The sequence below is a fragment of the Heteronotia binoei genome, chromosome 1 (assembly GCF_032191835.1).
Source record: "Heteronotia binoei isolate CCM8104 ecotype False Entrance Well chromosome 1, APGP_CSIRO_Hbin_v1, whole genome shotgun sequence".
Classification (NCBI taxonomy): Eukaryota; Metazoa; Chordata; class Lepidosauria; order Squamata; family Gekkonidae; genus Heteronotia; species Heteronotia binoei.
The window spans coordinates 89,202,049-89,218,158 of record NC_083223.1 but is presented as its reverse complement, the minus strand read 5'-3'; the positions used below and the strand labels follow the sequence as shown (position 1 = coordinate 89,218,158).

The following is a 16,110-nucleotide window of genomic DNA, read 5'->3' as shown; positions in this document are numbered from 1 at the left end:
AGTGCTCCTGGAGTCCTCCTTGTCCATGGAGGCCCAGGTAGCAACCACTGCAAAGTCCACCTTTTCCATCTGCGGCAGGTACAGTAGTTGGCCTCTTTTCTGGAGCACTGAGATTTAGCAATGGCGATCCACGCTACAGTCACCTCGAGAATAAACTACTGTAATGCCCTCTACATGGGGCTGCCCTTGACCGTGACCCGGAGACCGCAGCTAGTGCAGAATGCTGCAGCACAGCTGTTAATGGGGCTCCCTCGATGGGATTCAACCAGTGCTGAAAGAGCTGCACTGGCTGCCTATTGTGTAGTGAGTCCATTTCAAAGTGCTGGCATTGACCTTTAAGCCCTATATGGCCGAGGACCTGTCTATCTAAGGGACCGCCTTTCCCCATATATTCCTCAGAGAGCACTGCATTTGGGAACTCAAAATCTGTTGTCCATCCCCAGACCAAGAGAGCCCAGACTAGGCTCTACATGGGCCAGGGCCTTCTCAGTGGCAGCACCAATGCTGTGGAATGCTCTCCCTGAGACCATAGCAGTCCTGCGGGATCTCTCCCAATTCCACAGGGCTTGTAAAACTGAACTTTGTAAACAGACCTATAGTAACTAGTGGGAGAAGGTTGCAGCTTCTATGCTGTTGGGCAATTCCACCAGAAGGACCACCAACAGATAAACAGAAGATCTAATACAATCTGATCCGCCTATGCTTTAAGAATCTGTATGGCACCAATATTTTGTTTTAAATTGTAAATTGTTTATGTTTTATCATTTTATACCTGTAATTGAGATGTTGGTTTTATTATGACTATCAGCATCCCTGAGTCCGTTTTGGAATGGGCGGGATATAAATCGAAGGTAAATAAATAAAATAAATAAAGAGAAAAAAAGGCATAAAGGCAAAGATCCAAAACCAACTTTCATATTTGACATATTTCTCTACCAAAGTCTTGATATTTTTACACCTATGTCTAAAATTGAGCAAAAATATTATGAGAAGTAAAGACTATGCTCTTTTAAGCCTACCAATCTCTGTTTGCTAGAATACCTATGTGCTGCTGCTCAAATGATGATTGCTAGCTTTTGGAAATCATTTAAACCACTCACCATAACTGGCTGTCCATATTACAAGAGATATGTATTCTTGATAAATTGACAGACTCTCTTTCAACCCTGGATTCTAACTCCTCCCAACCTTTTTTCGTGACTGTTTGGTTCCCCCTTTTTTTTTAATGTTTAGCAGAATGTGAAGAATATTCTTCCTTTTTAGAGGCCATCAATGTAATATATTGATTTATATATTTTACTTCATTGTAACTGTTTGACCAAGACATTCCTTATATTATCTTATCCCTATCATATTATTTCATTTTTCTTTATATCTGATTGCTTTTCCTGTTCATTGTTACGTGTATCGAAAACTTCAATAAAATTGTAGTTTATTTTTAAAAAAAGAAGTAAAGAGATCAGATTTTTAAATTTGTACATTCATTTAAAGAGATTGTTGTTTGTCATTCAGTTTTCAAGCGGCCATGGATCAGTCAGTAGTAAGCATCTGCTTTGTGTACAGAAGGCCCCAGGTTCAAACCCCACCATCACTTGTTTAAAGGTTCAGGAACCAAGTGATATGAAGCCCTGAAGATCCATAGCCAGTCTAGGCAATGCTGACCTTGACTGCACAATGGTTGATTCAGTGTAAGGCATTTTCACATTTTTAATAAAGGATGCATACTGTAACACCAATCAACATTTTTTTCAGTATTAAAGTTGTATTTACCGCAGTTCCATCCCCTTCTTCCTCAAAGGAGTTCAGGGTAGCATCTCTGTAGATGGAATAGGGTTAGGCTTAAAGACTGTGACTTGCTCAAAGCCACCCAGGGAACTTCATAGATGAGCAAGGAGCTAGAACTGGATCTTCCTTAACCTAATTGGATCATCCAACCACTATATCCCACTGGCTCTCCATATGTTGACTTACAACCTGTAATATAAATAATGAAGCCTCCCAGCTGCTGTTCATTTTGTCCCAGCTGAGCAAATACTTGCTACTTGCTTTTACATTTTTCTTCACTGCTCAGAGTTCTAGTACAAGGTCCCCAAGAGAATCTCAACAGCAAAGTGACATTCATTCAGCACAAGATGAAGACATTTGCTTTTCCCGTTACCTCACTGCCTATTAAAAGAGCACTGGCTCACATCCATAACTGAAAGTACTCTTACTGTTTCAGTCTAGACATGATCTTATCTAAAAGCTTCTTATAGCTTCTTATATTCATTGCCATGATACATACTCATTGGCTCTTTCAATATATTTATCATGATTATCTTATTGCCACATTTGTGTCATTGATCATGGAATTTAAAATATGAGAATTACTCTAATGAGTTCAAACAGTGGTCATTTAACCAATGTGCCACCTGTGAGGGAAGTGAGAGCCATATTAGTCTGAGGCTGGACACATAAAAAATAATAATCACTTGGCAGAGACAACAGAAGCATATTTAGCAGCTTTCATCCAAAAGACTCTTCCTTCCTTAGCTCCTGTCCTCTCTCAGCTCTAAATCACCCTTTTATAAGGTTCAACCCTTACCCACATGTATCCAATTTCCAAACAGCAGCAACCTGCTTCACCCAGCTTTGTATATAAACAATTATCTTCAGTCATTATCAAAAAGAGAAAAGAAAAGGCAGAATAGTGCATTAAAAAACCTTGGATGGGATTCTACGCAATAGAATGGCAATACTAAAGTGACATGGGCTTTTTTTGTAGAAAAAGCCCAGCAGGAACTTATTAGTCCACCCCCTGATACTAAGCCAGCTGGAACTGTGTTCCTGTGCATTCCTGCTAAAAAAAAAAAACCCCTGAAAGTGACCCAATGGATAAGTGGAAAAATCAAAAGGGAGTAGGACTTTAAAGAATGATTAATCCGTCTTGTGTTCATTCTTACATCCTACTGTCGAGAAATGGTTACTTTGAAAGCAACAATGGATCTCTAATCGTCTTGTCATTTGTCATTAGTAGACCTTGCCTCTGCATGCTGGTAAGTTTATGCTTCTTTAGCAAAATTGTTGATTATATTTTAGCAGCAACATAATGTACCCAATATCCCCGTCTCTACAGATCGCTTGTGAAGCCAGACTCTGTTGGGTCCTTTCAGATTTTTTTTTTAAAAATCAGGATTCCATGTGGTAACACATTTTTAATGCCAGAAAGTCTGATTGTGTAATTATTTGGAACAAGTGTAGGTACAGAAATATTATACCAAGTGCCTGACAATTTCACTGATTGATCTTGCTATTAGTCCATTGGCTTGAGCCAAAACAACTCCTGAAACCATTTTGGTATTCAGTTTTTATTTCCAATAGTGTTGCACCATAGTATGTTGCCCAGTATCACAAGAAAACATTGTTCTACAAGCCTTAAGCATGGAAACTGGACAAAAAAAATCAATGGCTGATTTCGCACTGACCTTTTACTGGCGCGACCACCCTCCTCACGCCGGCGGATCTGCAGGGATTTCGCACCAGAAGCGCCGGCACAGCCAAAAGAGCCGGCAACTTCCGTCGCGAAACCAGCTCAAACGGAAACCGCCAAGAAGCAGGAAAACGTTTGAGCGGGTTTCGCGACGGAAGTAGCCGGCTCTTTTGGCTGCGCCGGCGCTTCTGGTGCGAAATCCCTGCAGATCCGCCGGCGTGAGGAGGGTGGTCGCGCCAGTAAAAGGTCAGTGCGAAAACGCCCAATAAGACATATGCCACTGCTCTAGGCACAGATTGCCAGAGGTCAATAAAAGATAAGGAAAGGTATAGAACAAAGAGATTAGGGTCCCAATCCAGAGGCATTTAACTCCTGTGGTCCATAAACTTTCCATACTTGTGCCTTGAAAATTATCATTAGCTTTACTAGAGAGGAAAATAAATACCAAATTCAGTTCACATTTCCCTTTCCCATTATTATCTAACAGATCTGAATGTGTTTGTGCGCACAAGATTTATCAATATTTTCTTGCCTTTTTCAGGAGATTACAAAATTCAAAAGTAATATGCAAGGTTTCAGGGTCTACGTGCTTTTTTTCTGTGGGTAATTTGGTTTTATTTTTGCATTTTTAACAGAGAATCTATGAAGTTCCACTTGCATATTGTTCTACCTGGATACTTGAAGTTCCACTTGCATATTGTTCTACCTATAGCAATTTGCTACAATTATAGCCAATACAAAGCATGATATTTTTAATTAATGACATTTAAACATGCAGAATTGTGATCTATGGCTTACAGTGCAACCTATTCAGAAAAGCAAAGAAAAAATGCATGAGCATTAAAGCTGCAGGTTACGGCCATGTACAGAGAAAGATTATCTTTCTGCTAGCTTGGAGAACCCTCAGGTGTTGCAGAAACATTTAAAAACTGAAGGGAAAAGTGACAGATTTAAAATCCTGAAACTTGTTTTTTAAAAACAAGAAGTTTGATGACAGAGTATCGTAAGAGCTCAGCTGCCATCTTGGAAGTTGCCAAGCAACACCTACAATGATTATGTGTGTATGGAGGAAAAAACTACCAGAAAGGAAAAGAATAAGACAGCTAAGGAAATGTGAGGGCTAGCAGCATTCAGGAAAGATGGGTGCTGAGCCTGAAGGGAGCCCGGGCCTCTATGGCCAGTCCACATTCTCAGCAGTCCATCCTGCCCCCAGACTGCAAATTGATCTTGTGGCAGTGTAGGCAATGCTCAGGAGTGAGTCTGTTTCTACCTGGGCTCCCACCCAGCCCAAACACTGCTAAGAGCTCAGTGCCTGACCCTCCCAACTGCCCTCTGATTTCTTCCTGGCAGGAGCACAGGAATTTCCCTGCGAGTTTCTCACAGGGTTTCATTTGTCTCCCATTAGTAAAGTGGCTATGTTCTTATATGAAAGAAGCAAAAATGGACCATTCAAAAGACAAGGCAAGGGTATACTCCCAGGCATGCATAAAAATATTACTTTGTAAATTAACTAAAAGAAAAGAAAGCCAAAACAGCTTGAGGATGACTAAATACATCCAGAGGGTATGGAATGTTGAGAGCAGTTGAGACTCAGTTAAAAACCAAAACCTGAGGGAGGGAATTAGCATTTTCAACTTTCCAAGAGTTTACAAAACATACCCAGGTAAACCTAATCTTGTCAGATCTCAGAAACTAAGCAGGGTCAGCCCTGATTAGTATCTGGATGAGAGACCACCATTCAGAGGTAGGCAAGGGCAAACCACCTCTGAACATCTCTTGCCTTGAATACCCTGTGGGGTTGCCATTAGTTGGCTGCAACTTGATGGGGCAGGGGGGGGAAGAGGATGAGTTCACTATATTCCTCCTCCCATTCTTATGGGTCACCCTGCCTTGCATGTACATACATAGATGTGTGGCATATTTGAGCATACTGAACATCTGGACACAGGAATTTGAAATGGAGATGCAAAAAAGCAGGGAAGAATCCTCCACCTACAGGAAACCAAGGTGGTGCTACAATAAGCAATCAACAATAAGAACAGAGAGACACCTAGTGGATTAATCTAAAAACTAACACAACACACCCAGTAGCAGAATGGGCAGGTCTCTTAAATCATAACAAAATGCTATAACATGATGTGCATTACTGAATATCTGCTGTCAAATGGGATGCACTAGAAAGTCCCATCCATTCTCTATTTACACATATTATTTGTCCAAAATTACAGTATGCCAAATAGCAGTTGCTTTCACAATAAGCTAAGTTGGTCTTAAAGGTGCAATTGACTCCTATTTTGTTCTACTACTTCAGACCAACATGGCTGCCTATTTGGATCTTTCAAAATAAGCAACACAGATGTATTTGTTTCTTTTAAAAAAATATGCACTAATTGCTAGAAGTGGTAAAGAGTCCTGTTCCATGTATATACAAGGCTCATAAACAACATTGTATGAAGGCTCTCTCTAATACACATTATCTAATACACATTAATTCTTCTGAATCCAGAAGAATTAAGACAATTGTCTACACCAGGGGTGGCCAACGGTAGCTCTCCAGATGTTTTTTGCCTACAACTCTCATCAGCCCTAGCCATTGGCCATGCTGGCTGGGGCTGATGGGAGTTGCAGGCAAAAAACATCTGGAGAGCTACCGTTGGCCACTCCTGGTCTACACCTACACCAGACTGTTCACTAATCCCTGATGAGGTCACTTAGGTTCTAGGAGTCCGTTTATTTCCTATTTAGCAGATGCCACTCATGACTTCTTAACTTTGATATTTAACTTGTTTAGGTTTTATTGTTGGACTGCCCTTTAAGAATTTTAGAATTCTACTCCTAATTATACCAGTAGTTGGGTATAATCTACATAAAGCCATGCTATCATTAGTTGGTGTACCATTTACAACATATCCTTGTGAAGCATGACATTACCACAATTATCCTCACTCAGAGCACAAATCAACTCCACTGTTACAGCACACTAAAAGTAGCACTTCCTTTAAAGACTCTTTGGAAGTTTCATTTACTGCAAAAGAGCAGGGAGACTACATAGCGACATGAAGTAGGGTTGCCAATCCCCAGCTTGAGGCATGGAATCCCCTGGTTCAGAGGCCCTCCCCCAGCTTTAGGGTTATCAGAAAGTGGGGGATGGGATTGAATATTCACTGGACACTCCATTATACCCTGTGGAGACTGGTCCACATAGGGTATAATGGAGAATTGATATGCGGGTATCTGGGGCTCTGGAGGGGGGCTGTTTTTTGAGGTAGAGACACCAAAGTTTCAGCATAGCATTTGGTGCCTCTCCTCAAAACACTCCCCAAGTTTCAAAAACATTGGACCAGGGGATCCAATTCTATGAGCCCCTCAAAAAAGGTGCCCCCATCCTCCATTATTTCCATTGAAGGGGAGGCATTTAAAAGGAGTGAAATCCCTTTAAAAATGTGATGGCCAGAACTCCCTTTGGAGTTCAATCATGTTTGTCACAACCTTGCTCCTGGCTCCACTCCCAAAGTCCCCAGATATTTCCTGAGTTGGACCTGGCAACCCTAACACAAAGTATTGGGAAGACATCTCATATTGAACAGCTGCACTGGCTGTCATTATATAAGTGCTGTTATTTGCTTTAACAGTTTTAAATGGCTTGCTCCCATAAAGGCCTGCCTGTGAATTAAAACCTTTGGTACATGCCATATTTTGTTCTTCAGGACACATAGTGAACAGCCACTAGGGAAAGGGTCTTTTTGGTGGTTGCACAGTTGCCTCTAGAAATCCATCTTATCCGCTGTGTTCAACTGCCACACATCCTTCTTAATTTTAAGTACCATGTAAATATGTTCCTGTTCATCTAACTTTGCCCTAAATTTTTCCAGTGAGGATTTTTGTGCATTGAAATTTTTAAAGAGCTATTGATTAGTAAAAATTACACAAAACAAAACAAAAACAAAAATAAATTATAATGTAGCTATTTTTTATTCATGTAATTTGCTCAAAAGCTTTTGATAAGAAGATGGGGGGGTTTTTAGGGAGAGAAAGTTCATAGAGAAAAAAACCTTTCATTTCATTTATTGCTCTTATGACGAGTCTTAAGTACTTCAACAACAAAGCAGCAATAAGAGGCTTAATAATGAAAGTAACAGTAATAGTTACAGTAATATTAACAGTAAATATAATAAATACACAATAAATACAGCAGATATACCTATAACAGCTAAAACATCGTCATCCAGATCTAATTATCTATTAGATTTGATTACATAAGAGAAATATTTATTTATTTATTTATTTATTTCTCACATTTATATCCCGCCCTCCCCACCGAAGCAGGCTCAGCAAAAAGTAGGGTAATATCTTGGTTGCTTCCAGCCAAAAAAGTCTGTAGCTTACAATGGGCTAGAAAGCTAGTTAGTTCCTTTAAAAGGGAGGAAATATGATTCTGAAATTTTGGACAGTCAAATAAACAATGAAGTAAGGCAGCAAGACTCCCTGTATCACAACTACAAAATCTATCAGCTAATGTGACCTTCTCAAAATGACCAGAAAGTTCTGCCATTGGGATTGAGTTAAAATAAGTGAGCATGAATGCTTGTCGATATTTAGAAACCATCAGAAAATCAAGGTAAACTGGGCTGAATATTGAGTAGTCCAGTCCCAGAAAGAGGGGAGAGCAAGCTCTATGGGCCTAAAATAGAGCGCTGGATTCATCCAAAGCATAAAGACATCTCAAAATCAAATTTCTAATAGAGATCACATAAGACTGAGAAAATCAATATAATCAGAGAAATCCTTAGACAGCCCAGATGGGAGGTTACCAATTTCTGCCAAGATGTTTTAAAGGCATCCATCCTCAATAGATGGAGTTCGATTATTCCCAGAAGGGCAAAAGTTAATTTAAGCGAAAATCTAAAGGCAGATGTCCAGGCCCTTGCCTCACATGCCCAGTTCAGCACTCAGTATGGTTCTTGCCATGCAGTGAGGGACTCCCATAATTCTTTGAAAAAATCTGGCAGAAAACATTGAACTGATCATGACAACTAGAAATCATATTGGGGCACTGCATAGCAACTGGGCTCCTACCTTCAATTTATGTACTGTAAATGCTACTAAAAGTATATATTGCCCTCTCTCAGAAAAAAAAAAAACTTATTGCATTAGTCGTTTGGGCAGCTAGTTGCTGGGCCTCCTCTATGTGCTGTTTCCATGACAGATTATACCAAAAGAGTATTCCCAAATATCGAAATTGTTTAACTTGCTCTAATTTTTGTCAGTTGATTTCCCAGTTATAGATTGGAGGTCAATGTTGCTTGGTAAAAATCATAATTTTAGATTTATTGTTATTGATTTCCAATTTCCCCCCAATACAATAGTGAGAAAAGGATTTCAACAAACGCTGAAGGCCAAAAGGAGTAAGGGAAAGTAGGACAGTATCATTGGCATATAACAATACAAGTATTGCAACATTAGCTTAAAAAGGAGAGTGATAATCAGATTATTTCAATTTTGCAGACAAGTCATTTAGATAGGCATTGAATAATAGGGACAAAACTATTTATTTCATGAGGGGACGATGAAAAGATATCATTAGAAAGAAAATTTAAATCCATTTAAAAAACCAAAAGGATATACATGGTGCATATGTATAACTTCAATATTCAATATTAAAACTTTTACAAATATTGAAATGAAAATATGTATCAATGGCTATCTGGCTTGAGAAACAATCTTAATCTTTTATGGTCTAAATGCCATTTAAAATGAACAATGCTTTAGTTGAAATGGCTAGGGTTATTGTCTTATGCCTTTGCAGGGTACAATTGATAAGGTTTATTTCATCAGGGGTGTTAGTCCTGGACCCCCTCCCCACTATTAATGGACTGTGATTCTCCTGGCTTTGGTGCCAGGCCTATGGACTCTTAGTTACCATGGACTGTTACCGCTTAATCTCACATTACAATGGTTTAAATAGCAACTATTATGAATTATATATTGTATTGATATAATGTTTTATATTGTAATTATGTATCTATTATATGTTGTGAGTCGCCCTGAGCCTGCTGTGGCAGGGAGGGCGGGATATAAATAAATTATTATTATTACATACATACTGCTCTATTGGACTCCTAGTTTCATTAAAGTTCAAGCCTTTGGCATGGGTACCTACCCAATGTGGACATTTTACTCTATGTGAAATAGAACAGCAAGTGTTTCCAGCCATGCTCCAGATAATTCCTTGCCTGTTTCTACTATTGGTGTGACTGTTTGACCTTCTCCCACAATGAAGGACTCCAGATTGCGCTTCCCAAGAGAGCTGCCCAGTCCTGCAGTCTGTGACTGCTTCCCTGACAGTGCCAAAAAGCAGCCCTTCTAGAAGCCAAGTTCCTGGGATGTCCTAAAACAATCATTCTTGATCCTGCCCAGCGCCATGGGGTTGAGATGAGAGCCCCACATATTCTGGACATGCCATGGAGATGGATAAGCCAGATGGTCAACAATAAGATGGATCAACAATAAGATGGTCAACAATAGACTTTCTGTCATGTCTTCACACCTAACAAAAGACTGTTCCTGCAGACCATCTAGTCAAGTGTCTGACACAATGAAACATCCAGAAAGAAGATCGCTGCTGAAGACTTAATCCAGTCATATAGACCTTCCCTGTTGTGTTAGCTCTGGTGTCACAATACATAGATGGTCAGGGGTCTAGTGCTAGATTGACCCATCATATTTCTTTGTTTTAGCAATGGCTTGCAATAGGTAAAACCATCAACACCAATTAATCCTTTTGTAAATTTCCTGGGAGCCATCTCTGGGAGATTTCAGGAATCATCTGACAGTGCCTCTGGACAAAAATTTGGCTATAAGAAGGCTGGTTTTTGGCCAGATTGGTGTGTCTCTTGCAGTATGCCCATCTTTGCTGCTTGAGCCACCCCCAAATACCTGATCAATATTGGGCCCATTAATTGTGAGATACGCTGGTTGTTTCTTGCTCCCTCCCTCCCTTATCATCATCACTTTTGGTTCATGCTTCTGGATTCTTTGAGACTGGCAAATTATTTGCCCTGTCTGTGTTATTATCCTGTGTGTGTCCCTATCCAATCTTCTTGCTATTTCCTTAGGACTGTGTGATTATTAGTGTGATTTATTTCCTTGTATGCTTGATCCACAGTGTGAATGCAAACAGATGGAACATACATGAGGAAATACTAGGTAAAACTATGCAGAGTGAAATGATCACATCAATAGCACAATTATAAGAATCACCATGGCAGCATTAAAAAAAGACTATGTGGCTCTGGTAAAAAGGTGACAGGAACCTGGGAGTGCAGGTTGTGTTCTTCCTGTCAAAGGCCATGGCTTACGAAAAAGGAAAATAATATTGCACATAAATGACTGGCTATGTAGATGGTGTTATCAGGAAAGGTTTAGATTTTTGTACCATGACTTATACCTTCAAGATGAAGCTCTTCTATCAGGAGACTGTTTGCACCTCATGAGGGCTGGAAAAAATATGTTTGGTAAGAGCCTTGCAAACCTAATGAGGAGAGCTTTAAATTAAATGACATGAGGAAGTGAGACAAAAATTCAAAGCCTGCATGATGCCAATAACTGGAGATAAAAATGCTGAAGTTTTGAGAGGAGTTGAGCATATGCTAGGTAATGTTAACTCACAGGGCTGATGTGTAGGAGTAGGCCAGTGCACACCATCCCCATCCCCGTTTGCACTGTCCCTGATGCATGCTGTCCTTGCCCAGTCCTGGACAGGGGCAGTGCACACAATGTTCACTCACTTTGGCAACCAATTCGGAACCCCAGAAAGCTGGTGCCCTAGGCAATCGCCTAATTTGCCTAGTGACAGGGCTGGTCCTGACTGTCAGGAAGTTCTTCCTAATGTTTAGTCGAAAACTCTTCTGATTTAATTTAAACCCACTGGTTCTGGTCTGACCTTCTGGGGCAGCAGAAAACAACTCTGTGTCATCCTCTATATGACAGCTCTTCAAGTACTTGAAGATGGTGATCATATCACCTCTCAGCTGCCTCCTCTCCAGGCTAAACATCCCCAGCTCCTTCAACCTTTCTTCATAGGACTTAGTCTCCAGACCCCTGACCATCTTTGTCATCCTCCTCTGGACCCATTCCAGCTTGTCTATATCCTTCTTAAAATGTGGTGCCCAAAACGGAACACAATACTCCAGGTAAGGTCTTACCAGAGCAGAGTAAAGTGATACCATCATTTCTTTTGACACTATACTTCTGTTGATACAGTCCAAAACCACACTGGCTTTTTTAGCTACTGCATCACACTGCTGACTTGTGTTCTGCGTTTGGTCCACTAAGATCCCTAGATCCTTTTTATATATACTACTGCCAAGACAAGTCTTCCCCATCCTATAATTACTAGCAGGAAACTGAACCTCACACAGCTCCTTTTAAACTACTCCCCTGTCATTTTAATATTTTTTTTAATTCAGGTACAGATTTTCCACCCAGAATGGCCTTGATACGGGCAGTGGAGTAACCTTCAAGTGGCAGCAAAAGGGTGGGGGGAATCAACACTTTGGAATTATCTTTGGCTTGGAAGCAAAACAAGGGGGAAATTGGCAGAAAAGCACTGTCAGGAAATGGAGGGCACTTCCGCACATGAATTTTTGCCACTGGTGGCCCACTGGATACCCTCTACTTTGGAAGGGGGAGTTTCCATACAATATCATGCTCATTCTGAGCACAGATCTTCCATACTTTTGCTTTGAGCCAGAAGTGATGAAATCATACACACACACACACACAGGTCCAGCTCAAGGAGGTGCCTGCTGATGCAGCATCTATGCAGCCAATCTCTACTTTCAAAATAGCAGAACTACACTATGGATCCCCCCTTGAAAAGCTTTTTAACAGCTTCCCACCCAACTGAGCAGCAAAGGGGGGAAAGGGGGACATGAAAAATCATTGTCACCTCAGTGTTAATGCTCCAAAACACCAACTTGCAAGGGCCAGGGGGATAGGGGAAAGCTTCCAGGAGGGATGTGTAAATTCTGTCCTTGCACACCTCCAACCCACTCCACAGTGGAGGCAACAGGCCCAATTACAGGAAATTCCCTGTTCCCCTTCCCCACATTCACACTGATGGTTAGGCCATTCAGGAAACACTCTACTCCTGAGCAAGATCTCAAGAACTGTGTGCATCCATGGAGAGATTCTGAGGGCCTCTCTATCCTATTATAAAGGCATTCCTAAGATCATGGGAAGGTGAGAAAGTGGCATAGTATAGCTTGGTCTCATCAGATCTTGATAGCTAAGCAGGGTCAGTACTTGGATGGGGTACCACCAAGGAACTCTCTGCAGAGGAAGGCAATGGAAAACCACTTGCCTTGAAAGCCCGTTGCAGAGATTGTTGTATGAAGGTTGCAACTTGATGGCAAATGCTTATGTACCTGTATAAGATTACAGGGTGTCCATGCCAGAAGCATACCTAGAAGTGGAAGATACTCAAAAGCACCCATGAGCATGAGAAAGTGCTTTAACATGAATGCATCATCTGTGGATAATAGCCTCAGAATATATTTGTAAAGCAATATTTTATTCATGCACCTAGAAATAAAAAAATGGAATCTTCACTTTTCGAATCACTTGTACAGAACCCTCTCCAAATAAAGAAGTTGGTTTCTATGCCAATTTAATATATAAATCTGACAAGCAGTTCAAATGTACAACATAAAGAATTATAAGAGCCTTTTATCACTGAAATATAAAACTGCCAAGTTCCCAGTGGAAAACTGCAAAGTGCCCTTGGCTAGGAATAAAAACTTAGAATCCTAACACCTAGCAATCTTTAGTCCTAATTTGTGTGCGTGTGTGTTTTTCAAACTAACAGGGTTTTAGGCCTCTCATTGTTTTTTCTAACATCACAATTTTCCTAACTTTAATTTCAACATCAGACTCTACTACTGTTTTTAGTAATAATAATAGTGGAAGTTTGCAACAAGGTATAACTCTATATACTGGCACTGGAATCCTAAACAGCATTTGACAGTTCTAAGTCTATTGACATGTCTATATACAGCATAGAAGTGCTATGTGGATAATTTTCAAAGTTATTGAAATAAGTTGTCCTTCATATCTGCAAAGATTACCCAAGTAGCATTACTCTCTATTCCCACTACTAAGCCCACTTGAAAATATACTTACATGGGATCTTCTGCTCACCCCTTACATTCTCATTGACTTTGACATAACTTACATATAAACAAACACACACACTTCTAGAGGTATGTACATATTTGAAATGTCAGAGCCAAAAACCTCCATTATATGGAAGATGTATGTAATATATACTGTCTAGGTCAGCGGTGACCAAACTGTGGCTTGGGAGTCACGTGTAATAATAATAATAATAATAATAATAATAATAATAATAAATTTTTAATTTATACCCCGCCCTCCCTGCCAAAGCAGGCTCAGGGCGACATGTGACTCTTTCACACATATTGTGCGGCTCTTGAAGCCCTCACTGCCCCATCTGATGACCTGGGAAAAGCATTTCTTTTTTAAAATCACTTATCCAAGCCAACTGGTGGTTTGGAAAATACATTTAAAGTTAAAGTTGCCTCCTTTTCACCTCTCCCCCTCTCCCCCATCTATTTCCTTCCTTCCTCCCTTTCTCTCAGCTCTCAAATATCTGAGATTCATGTCTTGCAGCTCAATGTTCCCACTAAGCTGAGTTAGTGTGAGTTAGCTCACATTTTGCCTCTGGCTCACACATTTTTGTCTTAGCTCAGGAAGGATGGCCCCAGAGCAAACGAATTTACACAGTAGCCAAAGCCTGCTCAGAACTTTAATGCCAGTAGTTCATGAAGTAGAATTTTTGCTCACAAGATTCCACAGCTTAGAGGGAGCATTGCACCTGACATTTATTCTACATGGCTCTTACATTAAGCAAGTTTGGTCACCCTTGGTCTAGGTGGAGAGGACGCCCTTTTACCCCCACTATTCCTCGAAATACATGAAGACTTACCTCTGTCCCACTGCTTTTCAACCAATGAAATTCACAGATTCTTACGGCTGCATTTTTGTAAAAAATGCAACCAACCAATCAGGACTTTTGCTCTTGTCTTCTATGTAACTTCTAGTTTGGCCTTCAAAGTCAAAGTTGAGCTAAGTCATAACAGATTAACAATCAACTTCTTCATTCACTCTTCCCCAAGATAAAGAATAGTCAGAGATAGGTAGTTTTGGTTCATACTGATTTTTCTGGGAGAACAATCTTTTAAGTTAGTTGCTTACCAAGTGCGGGAGTTTTTGGGTTGTTGTTTTTTTGGTCAATTAGCAACCCTGGTTTCACAGGCTTAATGAGAACCAGTCACATTCTTTATACTTGTGCTTCTGAAACAACATATACTTGCCCCTTGGCAAACATCTGTTGAAATTGTAGGAAAGTTTCAAAACCAGTTTATTTTATTAATGGGGTGGGGTAAAACACACACACACCAGAGATACCCAAGTTGTTGTTGTTTTTCTGAAGCACACATACATCAAGCTTAAAAAGCAGCTGTTAATTTCATCAAGAAGTAAAAAGCTGGATGAAACTTCCTTCTCCACAGTTTTTCCTGTTCCTCCATCCCCCCCCCCCCTTGATTTTAAAACATTTAGCCAAAGTGTCTGCAAAAGAAACTTGGCTCTTGGCTTGCATTCTGAATTTTGCTGGTTTTGTTAGTTTCTGTCACAGCCCTGATAATTCTTAACAGCAGAACTTTATCAGTGAATATCTAAGCCCTGCCTCCTGGAAAACTAATTACCGAACCACTGAGAGCTTCATAATGTCCTGCATTTAAGTCCTGAGCATCATACATAATGCATAGGAAGCCTTCTCTGCACTCTGATTACAGCACACTGTCATTAAGTGAGCAAATTAAAGATGTGAATAATTCACTGGCTGAGCTTATTGTCAGTGCTGCATTGTGAAATTAGAATTTCTAATAAGTACTGCAATTTTTAACCCAATTAACACAGAGAACATCTTGAGTCTGATTAGTACAATAAAATTTATTACCTTATTCTCGGGCTTCAAAACAGCCTGGCTAAATACTGTACTTAATTATACACCATTTTCAGCTTTTGTTCTATGCACTGAAAATCCTTAGCATTTAACAAGATTTCTAATATTTAAAGTAGAATCCACAACACTACCAACCATTTCAGACAAGTTACAACGGTATAAGTCATGGCACATTCGTTTTTAGCACACCACGTATGATGTCACTGGAGAAACTCAGCTTCCTTTAAAGATCCATTTTGGAAAAGAAACAGCATTAAATAATTCTCGCACAAAGTCATCCTTACAAACTGTACACAAGAACAGCGGATATTAACTTCTGCCTTTCATGAAACATCTCTAAGGCACGTCTGGTCTGGCTCCCTGCCCTCTAAGCATTCCGCCCATATTCAAAAGCAACATGAATACTGAAACAGGTCCCTTACCTTTGATCTCTGTGCGGTACCAAAGAACCTCATCTCCTTTTTCTCCTAAATCCAATTCAGTGCACACAGCATGTTGCTCCTCAGAGGGTACAGCGGTTCCGCTGCCATGTTAAATAAACAAAACGGATCTGCTACTTGAAGCTTTTGTGGCGACGTGTTTCCCGTGTTGA

General features: G+C 40.2%; 1 long non-coding RNA gene across 1 annotated transcript in view; it reads right to left on the bottom strand.

Annotated features, from left to right (window-relative positions):
- LOC132570610 (uncharacterized) overlaps positions 1-16,110 on the bottom strand; it is a 336,632-nt gene extending 320,522 nt beyond the window's left edge. Inside the window, exon 1 of the long non-coding RNA XR_009555334.1 lies at positions 15,941-16,110. This is a non-coding gene — a long non-coding RNA (uncharacterized LOC132570610). The remainder of the gene's footprint in view (positions 1-15,940) is intronic.